Source organism: Cavia porcellus, unplaced genomic scaffold, assembly GCF_034190915.1.
Source record: "Cavia porcellus strain 051 isolate PalLab524CR breed Dunkin Hartley unplaced genomic scaffold, mCavPor4.1 scaffold_18, whole genome shotgun sequence".
In the NCBI taxonomy this organism is placed as follows: domain Eukaryota; kingdom Metazoa; phylum Chordata; class Mammalia; order Rodentia; family Caviidae; genus Cavia; species Cavia porcellus.
In genome coordinates this window covers 50,653,310-50,666,361 of record NW_026947501.1, presented here as the reverse complement: position 1 = coordinate 50,666,361, position 13,052 = coordinate 50,653,310, and positions in this window count along the sequence as shown.

Below are 13,052 nucleotides of genomic sequence, written 5' to 3'. Positions count from 1 at the left end.
GAATGTTATTATATATAATCTTTTAATTCTCCTTACAATCTCATGATGTATATAGAGATTTTATAAGATTAATATTATCTTTTCTTTACCTGCTCCCTAGTCTAGGGAAACCTAACTGGAAATTTCTTCATGAGAAAATGTTTAATTATGGATTCCATTTCTGGAACAGATACAAGAATATTCAGAATTTTTAATTTAATTCTGTTTTGAGATATTGTGTTTTGGGAAAATGTTTTCTTTCATGTAGTTCAAATTTATTTTCCAAATTTATTCATAATATCTTAGTATCTTTTTAATATCCATGTAATCTGAATTAATGTCTCTCTTCTCATCCCTGATATGGACATTTGTATTTTCTGTCTTTTTGCTGGTCCAGTCCTGCAAAAGTTTAAAACTTGGTTAATATAAAAGCAAAACTCTTGGTTTTATAGATTTTTCTGTATGGCACACTTGCCTCTGTTTTATTAATTTCTGGTGTTATCTTTATTGTTTCTTTCAACTTATCTTTTCATTTGTTTTCTGTTTTTTGGTTTGTTTGCTGTTTTGAGTCAAACTCATGATTTTGCGTTTGCCAAGCAGGCTCTTACACTGCTGAGCTAAACCCCCAGCCCTTTGCTGTTCTTTTTGAGAGAGAAATTCAGATCATTTAAGCTTCGGCCTCTCTCTTTTCTAACACTTCCATTTAAAGCTGTGTAGTGCTACCTTGGCTGTGCCTCATAACTGTAATGTGTAATGTCACAGCTCAGTGCTTGATCTGTATAATTTGGTAGCTTTTCCTTTCAATGTCCAGTTTTGGGGGTTTTCTTGGGTGGGGTCAAAAGTAGGTAGCATAGTTTTGCAGCTTTCAGAGCTGTATAACAAAACACTGAGCATCTTTTAGTACTGATTATTGAAATGGTTTTGACCAGGAGAATGTGTTTTGATTCTTCTCAGCTTATATAAAGTCTCTGAGAAATTGAGCCTTCTTTTTTCCTTCCTTCCTTCCTTCCTTCCTTCCTTCCTTCCTTCCTTCCTTCCTTTCTTCCTTCCTTTCTTCCTTCCTTCCTTTTTTCCTTTCTTTCTTTCTTAGAGAAGAAGATTGAGTTGGCTCACTTATTACTTATTCTTAACTATTCAGTATTTATTTGCATAAATAGGAAAGTGACAATGATCCTCCTTTATCTTAATAAATAAACTCAAAGTATTCAAATTTTTCAGAAAATGGAGATACCAAGTATTAAAAGCAATATTAAATATTAAACCAATCAGAATTATAGACACTGTGTATATAAAAATATACTTTCAAAGTAACACTCTCTGAAGTCCAGTTATGTGAGTAAGAACAGCTTTATTACGGCAAAGCAGACTCTCATTTCCCAGAGATGTGGTGGAAAACAAGCTTCTTTCTCCTTTCTTCCTGAGATGTCTTTCAGGTACAGTTGGAAGGTTCTAGCTGGACAAGGGGGCATATTCCTGAAATTCCAACATTTGAGAGGCTGAAGCAGGAAGATAGAAAACATGAGCGCAGCCTGAGCAACCCCCAAAACCCTGTGTCCAAATAAAAAATAGAGCTACAGATGGAACTCAGAGCAAAGGCCCTAGGTTCAGTGGTTCAGTCCCTAATACCTCAAAACAAAATAAAACACAAAAAGGAAGTAAAAGTCAGGCCAGGGAGATTCAGTCCTGCATATGGCAAGAGGGAGGAAATGAATTATGGGTAAATGAAATGTGGAACTAATAATATTCTGCCTCTACAATTCTGGGTCTCTGAAAGTATGGAATCTCCTTAAAGATTAATTTTACTTTGTTATACAGTCATCTCTTGGCTCATGGCAAAGGGTGGGATGAAAACCACCTACTTAGTGATTAGCAACAGTACCATGTTTTCAGGAAGGAGCTAGAAATCATTTTGGTTGTTAGGAATAAAAACATTTGATTTAGAAGTCGTAATATTTTGTATATACTTTGACTCCAGAAGTCCACATCTAGAAACTATTCTAAGGAAGTAACCTTTTATATGTGTGAAGACTTGCATGCAAAAATGACTGTCAAAATGCTGCTTACAATTCTACAACATCTGTGCAAAGCCTAAGTGTTCTCACTTAGGTAATATAAGCTGACTGCATTAGAATCTGATAGAATGAAAGATGATGTTAAAGATTTAATGATGTAAGAAAGCATTCATGTTCTATTACATATTATATATATATGTCTTTTTTTAAAAAGATCACATGGTATATTATATATTTCTGCCCTGATAAAAGAATGGAAGGATAAAAAAACGGATGTTGACAGTGGAGTGGGGATTGTAGGGGATTTTGTTCCTGCAGTTTAAAATAACTTTTTAAGAATCCATGCCTTGTATTTGTAATATTGAAAAATAGATGTTATTGCTTTGCAAATTGCTTTAAAGCAATTCAGAGATGAAAGAAAATGGACCCTCGCAGTGAGAATTTATAGATATTTGACACGCAGGTGGCTTGTTCTTCTCTTTTTTCCTCTACATCCTCCAGAGGCAAATCCTACTTCCCCAAACCCTCCCTGAACTAGGAGATGACAGAGCCTGGGTGGCATCGCAGCAATGACAGTCATGTAACATTAACAGAGGACATCCATCACAGTGATAGCTACCTGGCATCTTTTGGCCAACCCTTTGGGGGAAATCCCAGCTTGGAAATGTAACCCACAGAGAAGATGTCAGATTTCCAGTTCCTATAGGGAAAGCAAGGTTGGCAGCAGTTCCATGCACCATGCTCACCCTCAGGCCACGTGATGACACAGGCTCCATGTGACACTTCTGTGTGGCTCTTTAGAAGGAAGCCAAGGTGGCCAATTTTGAGGGAAGCTGTGGTTGCGAGGATGAGTGTGGGACCAGGTGACATTGGCTGCATTTCTATGCCTGAAGCTATGCTGAAGAATGATTCTTATGGCCTGTCTTAACCCAGAAAAGCAAAAGGAATTCTGAGATATATAATTCTACCACCAAGTAGCTGGAAACCTCCTGGGAGATTTGCTGGTCACAGAACAGGAGCCCCAGAGGGCAAAGGGAGGGGAAGGATTTTAAAGGAATGTTATGGGGTCAGGGAATATGCTGGAGAGGGTTGAAGAGAGAACCCCAGGGAGAAGAGGTCTGTAATACCAGCAGTGGCTGAGACAGATAACAGGGCTTTCATCTCATAGATGTGGAGCAAGACCTGTGCTGTGCTGCTTCGGGCAGGGCAGGGCAGGTGGGGCCGCCTCTCTGGAGAGCTCCCTGGGTGCTTCCCAGCCAAGGGCCCTGCGATCCAGCTGCAAGCTTCACTACCTGGCTGTTCACGCATGAAAGAATTGGAGGCAGCCGAAAAGTCCAGAAAAAGGGTCCTCTGAGATACTTCCGTCCTCCCATGGAATGGAGTGAGGGGGACTGTTACAAGTGATCCCACAGGTGGGCATTGACAAAACAGAAGAAGCAAAAGAAAGATTCCAGGAATATGAAGGTGGGGGAAGAGCAATTTTCAGAGTTTCTCAAAATATGCACATAAAAACTAGATAGAAAACTCAGAGTCCCACAAACAATGTTTATATCACAACTAGATGGTAAGGTTTGCTGCAAACCTCAGACACCCCAGGTGACCAGGGACAGATCACAGACTGTATAGCAGCACCGTACAGGAAGAAAGAGATGGAAGTCACCAGGAAGGAAGGAGGGAAATAAGATGCTGAATAATATCCCACCGGACAACAAATGACTGCCACAAGATGCGTCACAAAATAGAATAAAAGTATTTTATGCAAGCTAAAATGCATAAAATACTTTTGATATAAAATACTTTTGATACAAGCCATGAAAGAAAAGCAAATCAGAATTAGTCGTACTTAGAAATGAGCAGACAAAATCCCATAGAGAGTTAGAAATAAAATCATTTCAGAAATGAAGAAGAAAGTAGAAAAAAATACGAACATGGGTAACAATATACTATCTTTGGAAAGATAAATGCAAAGTTAAAAAACAAGAGAATTTAAAAAGCGAGAAAATGGCTGGGAGTGGTGGTGTATGCTGTAATCTCAGCACTCAGGAGGCTGAGGTAGGAGGATTGGCATGAGTTCAAGGCCAGACTGGATTACATAGTGAACTCAAAGCCAGCCTGAACTACACAGTGAGGTTCTGTCTCAAAAATAAAATAAAATAGGAGAAAAGGATTTGTAAGGAAAATGGCAAGCACTAAAAATAAACTGCAGTGAAGAAAATAAAGAATCCTAGAATAAGAAAACTAAAGCAAGGGGGAGGAGGAAGGGAGACACATGTACTAAAAGTATAATTCAAGACAACTTTGCTAAAATGGAGAGGAAAAAAAGGAAACTACATATGAAAGAGCCATATAACCTATGGTCATGCTGATATGATCAACACTGAGGTCAATTCTGGTAAAGGTACTAGATTTTATTGAAAAAGAAAAATTATTTGAGCTTCTAAGAATAAACAAAGTCTAATGACTTCTATGAGGAAGAAGATTAGATCATCATCAGACATTTTGATACCAGTGCTTTAAGTTAGAATAAAATGGAGAAACATCCACATACGTGCCTCACAATTTCTTAAACATTTGATGTCCCTTTAAGCCTTTTCCAATTTGATGCTCCTACCCTGTCCTTTCCTTTCTCTACAATGCATCTGTTAAGAACCTGGGCTTGTGTTCAGCAGAGTTTCTCAGACTAGAGTTGCTGCTTATACATTCATGATCTGGTTTGCCATCTTCTCCATGCTTTATATTTTCTGCCAGTTGGCGGCTGCTCTGAGGAATGGATTAGAATCCAGTTCAGTTCCTTTGGGGAGTGCCTGGGCTGTGTTTGGCCTGGCAGGTGTGGAATTTCTAGCTGCCTCCCTTGTGATCTTCTCAGCCATTGATGCTTACTGGTTGCCATTCCTTGTGAGTTGCAAAATACATTCAGTTTCAGTATGTTCTGTCCATTGTATTACAATTCCCTGGAGAAACAGAACAATAGAATATATTTTTATATAAAAGTAGACTCATTAAATTAGTTCATACTATCACTGTGTTGCAGCACCCCCGTACCAAACTGAAAGGAAGATACTCCACACCAAGGAGTTAAAAGGCAACTTTTATTATGCTAGTGGGCTGGTGCGCATCTGTTCCAAATCACCAGCCCAGAGTTAGCTTAGAGTTCAGTTTAAATAATTTTATAAGCAGGAAGTACAAGGCTGATAGTGGGTTACTATATGATTAGTTACATGAATTGAGTCATACGTTGTCAAGAAGACTTGTTTCAAGCAGGTTTACTTAAAAAGAATTGAGGCAAGAACATCCTGGGAGGGAAGGAGAAGGATTTGAGTGGAGCAAGTAGAGTTCAGTGCATCCTCAACTGGGCCAGTCCATCCCAGACAGGAAGACCTTGAAGAAAGTTGGAATATAGATATATTTTTCAGGTAGGAAAGCACAGACCCTACAGCTGGAGGCAGACAGTCAAGACTAACTGAGTTTAGCAGTCTAACTGGGAGGGGCAGCATGAGCACAGTCACAGGCCACGAACTGACTTTTAACTTCTGCTCTACAAGTTTGCTATTCTATAAGTTTGCTATTCTATAATTCTACCCTTACAAAGGATGCTGAAAACTACAGCAGTGACCACCGCAACCTGGAGAAGAAGAAAAGCACACAGGGTCTCAGCCTGGGAAGCCAAGCACCTCAGGAAGAGACACAGAATGCAACCCCAGTGTGGGGCTGCAGACACAAGCATCTCTTGGAAGGCTACAACCCCAAGTTCAAAGCTTCGAGAACCCATGCTCTCAAGTCCAGGGCCAACAACAGCAAAAACATACTCGAAAGGAAGGAAGGAAGGAAGGAAGGAAGGAAGGAAGGAAGGAAGGAAGGAAGGAAAGGAAGATTTGGAGTGGGCCAGTGAGTCTCTCTTTTCGGTTCTCTTGCTCCTCCCAGGCCCATATGGGTGGGGTCCTGTCTGCCCGCACTGAGGGTGGGTGTTCACCAGTTCACTGACCCATGCCACCTTCTCTGGCCGCACAGTCATACCTAAAGCCAGATGCAGGCTTTATGGATGCTCCAGCCTTTGGTTTCATCTAGGAGGGCTGACCACCCTCATGCGCATGTGCTGATTACGATGCTTTCCCAGGAGACACTGTCTCCCCTCTGCTACTTGGTGACCTAGTGGTCTAGTTTATGTGGAAAAGGCAGAAGTGCTTGACCTTTCTCCCGTTTACTCACTAGATTTCAGTGATTCCCCCATTGTGTCCTGAAGGTGTCAAAATCTATTTTTAAAATGCTATTAGGAGCTTATGGTTGTATTCAGTGGGTTTTTAGCATAATGTGTTCAACAGCACTGAAACGTATACTTTGTCATCTTTGGGCTGCTGCAGTCTCTTCAAGCTGGTCTCTGAGTCCTTTAGACACAACCCCGGTGCTTCAGATATGACCCTGGTACTTCTTAAAGATATTTCCAGAAAGAGCTGAATTTCTTTTTTTCTCCAATAATAAATGGTAGTTTGAAAGACTATTATCTAATTTCTAGACTCTTAGGAAATGGATTACTCATTATCTTTTTGCCTTTTCAGCTAAGCTAAGGAAAAATACATTATATATGTATTTCACAAGTGGCTTTAGAGATTCCAGTTTTAATTTAATTTTTAAAAAAAGTTTTGGTAAGGGGGATCAAACTCACGACTGCATGCTTGCAAGGCAGACCCTTATGCCACTGTGCTAAATTGCTGGCCCCCAGTTTTAATTTTAGAGTATGAAAGAGTTTTGGCCCAGACAGGACACTATAGCCGGTGAAGCCTTAGAGGCAGAACCAAGGAGTTCCTATCTCCCCCACCCCTAGGAATTTATCTCTGGCACCAAAAGAATACCAATGGGCTGCATCCCTAATGCCCCTCAGGCAGCACCCCAAACCTAGGCTACTTATATGCCCCCACTCCACGTGTTCCACAGAGAGATTGGGGGGATGCCGCGCCCCAGGGGATCGGGGGTGACTCTCCCCGCATTCTCAAAATAAAGGTCATCTATATTTCATACTTCTTATCTTTTCAGATGCTGCCGGTCCCCCACAGTTGTATCAGAGTAGAGCTTTTGCATCTGAATTTCCTTTCTTCCATGTGAACAATCATAGTTGACCTTCAATAAAGAAAACCAGTCTGGGTTTGAAAGCAATGAAGAAACCACAAAGTTGCAATTGATTACCCTGAGAGTTGAGATAGGGATAAATCATAAAGAATTAGGAGATGCAGATTAAGAGGGGGCTCCAGGAGGAAATCAGAGGGCTGGCCAAGCTCCTCTCACCTGGGCGGTACTTGCTAGATGGGTACAATTCTGTAAGCTGTATGTTTTACTGAAGTTCTTTTGTATTTGCTTTTATTTTACAATGCAGTGGTCAAAGGGTACAAACTTTCAGCTAAGCGAGAATAAGCTCTTGAGATCCACTGTAGTTATTTCTGGGAAATTTCCCCCCTTGAGATTTTCTAGCAGACAGTCATTTCATCTGAAGCAGGGGAGATTTTACTTCTTCCTTTTCAACCAGTGTGTGAGTCTTTTATTTCAGATTCTTGCCTTTTTGGTGTGGTGAGAATGTCTAACACCAGATCAAATAAGAGCAGTTAACAACAGACATACTTGGCGTGTTCCCAAGCAGTGGGAGAAAAGCCTCCAATCTTTACCACTCCGCAGAACGTGCACTGCGAGTTTTATTGTAGATCGTCTTTCACAGGCTGAGCAGCTCCCCACTCTTCCTACTTTTTGTTCTTGTTTTTGTCTTTTTGGTTTGTCGTGGGTGCCTGTTGAATTTTGCCAGCTTTTTAAATGCATTGATTGACGTAATTCTAGAGCTTTTTATTTAGCCTGTTTATATGGTAGACTGCAGTGAATAACTTCCTGATGCTGAGTCAGTCTTACACGCTTACAATAATTTGGGCTTTTTTTTTTTTTTCAGTACGTGTGTCAGAGACTCATTTATATTTCTGGGTTGCTGGCTTCTTCTGGACCTAATAAAAAACCCAGAGAACCTGGGCCCCAGGCCCACAGTTAACCTACATTTTCTTCACACTCGGGTTTTGGTCTCTCCTCATGTTTGCTAATATCTCTTGAACCAAAGTCCCCACAGGCCAGGGTCCCTTATGAACGTGATTGCTAATGCGATAATCTATATAAACTAGACAACCTCGAATATTGGCCATCATCATTTTGGTCTGTGGGTCTCAAATGCCCAAAAGAAATAATAGACTGAATACTTCTAACTGACCCAAAAGAAAAATAAATCCTTATTTTCCATTTGATGACACATTTGAATCTTTAAAGATTCATAAGACAGCTGAGTCTTTTTACACAGATGTCTAATCCTAGGACAAGGACTCCAGAGTAGAAATTTTGCTTTCTGATGAATACCATAGTGTCAGATATTACAGCTAGGTAATTATAATTGCAACAATCCAGTCCTTCACATTAGGAAACTGAAACCGAGTCAGCCTATGAATTGGACTGCATGCTTTCCAAAAAAATAATTATTGCATGAGAGCTGGAAAAATAAATGTGTTATCACTGTTCAATTTTATTTCCTGTGAACTGATTGTTTCTTCCACAGTGGCCAATGTGTGTACCTTGATGCATTCTGGGAAGCATGCTCCTATGGAATCCTGGTAAGTAATGAAACAGATTTGTGAAGAAGAGGACTTTGAAGGATAGGCTAAATGACATTCCAGGGTGGCCCTGGGATGGAGAAACAAGCCTGTGACATCTGATCAAGAGCCAGATGGAACACTGTGAAGATGATTTAGGGCAGGTTGTAAAATGGAAAAGCCAGGATGAGCATGGGATAGAGGACCCAGAAGGAGACAGAGCCCGGGCTTTAGAGCCTCCTGGAAACTTCCTGTCCCCCAAGACTGCTTAGAAAAGTGCCTGGATGATATTTGAAGTGGTCAGTGACTATGCAGCTCCTGTAGGTGGCAGTGACTGTGACAGAGCTGGGTCACAGCACAGATCATCCAACACATTTCACTTTGTTTCAGGGGAATCTTTTGGTATTTATCCATTTTGGTCATAAGATTGGTCTTTGTAGGTGTTTTTCCAGCACCATCCAAAAAAAAAAAATACATTCTTATGTCCTAAGCATCCCTAAGTTGTGGGCGAGATGTAAGCCAGGGATCTGCTGGCTGTCCATAGAGGGGCCCAGGGCAGGTCAGGAATGAGCTGTCCAGTGAGTGAGGGAAATCTCCTGGTTCTGCTCTTACACTGTGATGATTTGCCTGGTGTCTATGACGCTGGAGGCAAAGGTTCTAAAATTCAAAATCAGAAGATAGCAGAAACCCCTACATGTTCTAAGTTTAGGCTATAGCAGAATCCCCTCCAAAACTGCACCCAGCAATTGTGATTCGGAAACTCGGATGGGGAGCAAAGACCTGCATTTTTTATTCATGGCCCAGGAGCTACAGAAGCAGGTGGTCTGGAGAATGCAGTTCAGAAAACCCCTCCCTCAAGGGTGGATGGTTGTTTTGGTACAAGCTCATGAAAAGAACTGCAGAAAGACAAGACTGTGGGGTCTCTGGAGATGAAGACCTGCAGGATTTTGCTCATCTACTCTGAGGAATCTGCATCCCCTACATGGACCCCAAGGGTTCCTGAGCTGAAAGCTGGGTGCTCAATGTGGGAAGTGGGAGACTTCAAAGGAGGGGGGTGGCAGGGGCAGTCACATACATCCCTGGGAAGGGACTGAGTTGTTCTCTGCTCAAGGTACCTGTCAGGTCCTGTGGGAGGCAGGCTTTCAAAAGAATGAGACAGGCCTTCTTCACCTTCCAGCTTCCTGTCTCACAATGCAACCTCCCATTCCCACACACAATCCCATGCCATCCATCACGAGGACCTTGCCAGACCAAGCTGATGCCAGTACCATGACCTTGAGCTCTAGATGTGAGCTATTTTCTTTTCCAAGTTCCCAGCTTAGGGTATTTTGTTACAGCAACAACAGACTAAAAGTTAGAGCCCCAAGACCAGCTGATCTTTATAAAATGCAGCTAGTGATCAGCTCTCAGTTTCCACAGAAGGTGTCTAGCGTCTCTCCATTTCCAGTCTTAGGTTGCTCCTTGAAATCTATCTGGGGGTCTTGCAGAGCCACCCCCTTGGCACTGAAGAGATTCTGGTGAGAAAGAAGGGCTGGATCTTTGCCACTCTACCTTTACTGTTGGAAAAGCAGCTCAGAGGGGACGCCTATGAGCTATGCCTCCTGTTTCTGCAGAGGCGGGTCATAGCTATGTGTATCAGGTGGCCTTGCTGATGGCTTACAGTGACAGTAAAAGGAGAATGAAGCTCAGCTGGGTGTCAGTACATGAGGAAGCAATGAAGATACTGCACCAAGGGATTGATTTTTTTAAAAAGGAGGTTCTTTCACGTGTTGGCTTCTGCTTCTCCATAGCTTTCAGAACCTTCCTTCCTGTTCTTCCTTCTCCAGGTGTGGAGACTTGCACACACGTGGTCATGATAACCTTATTTATAATAGTTCAAAACTGAAAATAACCCAGAAGTCCATGAAGAGGTGAATGGGGGAGCAAAAAACCAAGCAAAAATCTGATCCACACATATAACAGAACATTACTCAGTAATAAAAAGAATACATGGTTGAAATATACAACCACATGGATCAATTTAATTATGCTGCATAAAAGATTTAAAAATTTAGAAGAGTGATGTATCCTACATGGTTCCACTTATAAAATTTTAAAAAGTGCAAGATGTAATGCCTTGCATTGTAACACCTAGAGGGATTTCCTTGTACCGAGGTGGATGCTGTCTCCAAGTGACACTAAGTGACATGGCCCTCACCTCATGGGAGATATATAAAAGAATTGACCCGGGGGTTAGGGATGGCTTAAAAATCAAAAATCATATCTACGCATGCAGAGATTGTAATCACACCTCAGATCAATGTTTGAAATTCTCTTTCCATTTTTTCTTCCTTGCATTTAAATTTTTTTTACTGAGGCAGGACTGCCTTATTTCCATCAGTCCTAGGTAACAGAAGTCCTAATCCTGGTAGGTACTTTCTAATTACTTGCAAAAGAAAGCAGAGGAATGAGCAGGGAAAGAGAGGGAGATTGCAGAGGAGCACAGGACACTCTGAAAGGCTGCGGACATGTTTGTTACCGTTATTGAGAGGATGGTGGGGTTGAAACACAAACTGTAGTCTCCCAGAACGCTAATTATTTTGAATTAAAGCCATTTGGAGAGTGGCAGAGGCTCGAAGCTCCGCTCTGATATTCCCATACCCACAAAAAGACCAGATGCACCAAAGAGGACAGCAATCCCTTTGCACTCCTCCCCCAGGGTTCATTAGCTAAACTCTCATGGCAGGCGGGAAGGCTGAGGAGGCAGTCACACCTGGGCTGACTTCGGCGGGAGTTGCTGTTCATCTCCCCAGTCCATTCATTCCTCCAAGGTGAACAGTTCACAAACAATTGGTTTACAAACCAAAAATTGCTTACTACCCCTCCAAGTTGCTTACACCCCCTCCCCATGAGTATCTGTGCCTTACCCGGGTATGGAGTGACCCTTTCCTATGATTCCCTCCATGCCCATGAGTGAATCTGCAAGCCTTTCCCCCTTGTTAATCTATTTAGTGTTTCACTTCAGCAAAACTTCAGAGAATGCAGGGAAATTTCCCATGCCTCTTCAGTGGCATCAGCGTATACTTACATCAAAGCTTAATCCAGTTATTGAATTTATATATTTACCATTTGGTCCATGTCATTATGCTTCAACAAAAAAATAAAGAAATTTTGCTGAATGTGGTGCCATGTGCCTGTGATCACAGTACTGGGGAGGCTGAAATAGGAGGATCATCCCAAATTCAAGGCTAGCATTAGCTACTTAGTGAGTTCAAGCCCAGCCTGAACTACATAGTGAGACCATGTCTCAAAAAATCAGACAAGAAAGAAAGAAATCTCCCTGGAAGGTGGCTGGAATTGCAAAATAATGGAAGGAAACATAATTTGGGGATTAGCAGCTGCAGAAAGACCCCCCCAACGCCAGGGCTGGAGGAACAGCTGGAAGGGCCATGTGCATGGAGCCCAGGTTTGCTCAGCCGCAGAGATCAGTGGGACCCTGTTGCCATTAGCCCTCTGTTCCTCTTCAGGGAGCAGAGCCTCCCACACAGAGCCCTGGGAGCTGAGTCCTTCATAGACACTGCGGCTGCTGGAGGCCGTCACCCAGGCAGAGAAAGAAATGGCCCCGTTCTTCCTTTTGTCTCCCAACCTCCTCTTCCATGGACAGAAGCTCTCTGATAGCCAGCTGGGAAGAGAGTTTATTTATTGGTTTCAAACTCTGCAGGAGAAGGAGCAAAGAAAGATGTTTATGGAACTGAGGTCTAAAGAGCAAGTGACTGTTGCATCCAGCTGATCTATGCCTCTTGACAAAAGAAACTATAAATAGTAAAAGGCAAGCAGTTGATACTTGCATGGATCCTGTCTCTTAGTACCTTTGGTTTTCCTGAAATTACTCAGCTTCCCCATCCCCTGTCACCAAGTAGCCCAGAATCAAAGTAGATGTGAAGGTCAAGAGAAATAACAGGATTTGGGCCCAGAAGATGGGAAGAAAAGAGAGTGTCTTCACGTGGGTGGGTAGCAGATTAGCCAGTGGGACGGGGGAGGCTGGCCTCTTCTGAGAGCAAACAGCTTCTGGGGACTTGACAGCCAGAAGCTGAAATAAACCTTTCTAAGAATGCTTGCTATATAAATAGATGCTGATGGGACTCAGAATATGCCACTCCAAAATATGCCTCTTTTGCGTAAGGATTATTTTGAGTTTATTATTTTGGGAAATAGCAGACGTGGGAGAAGCTCTGAAAATAGAGAACTTTTCCGTTTGTAAGGAAAATTCACATCTATAAAGGAAATCTCCTTTTGGAAGGGCGTCTGTCTGTAGCAGGAAGAGAAGGATGACTCTGCATCACTAGAGCCTTTATCAATGGGAAGACAGTGACTTGCTATGCCAAATAAACCTTTCCTTGATTTCTTTGCTTTTCCTGGACCCCTTCCTATCTCCAAGGCTTCCCCATCCCCTTCTTCCCTTCGATTCTACTGACGA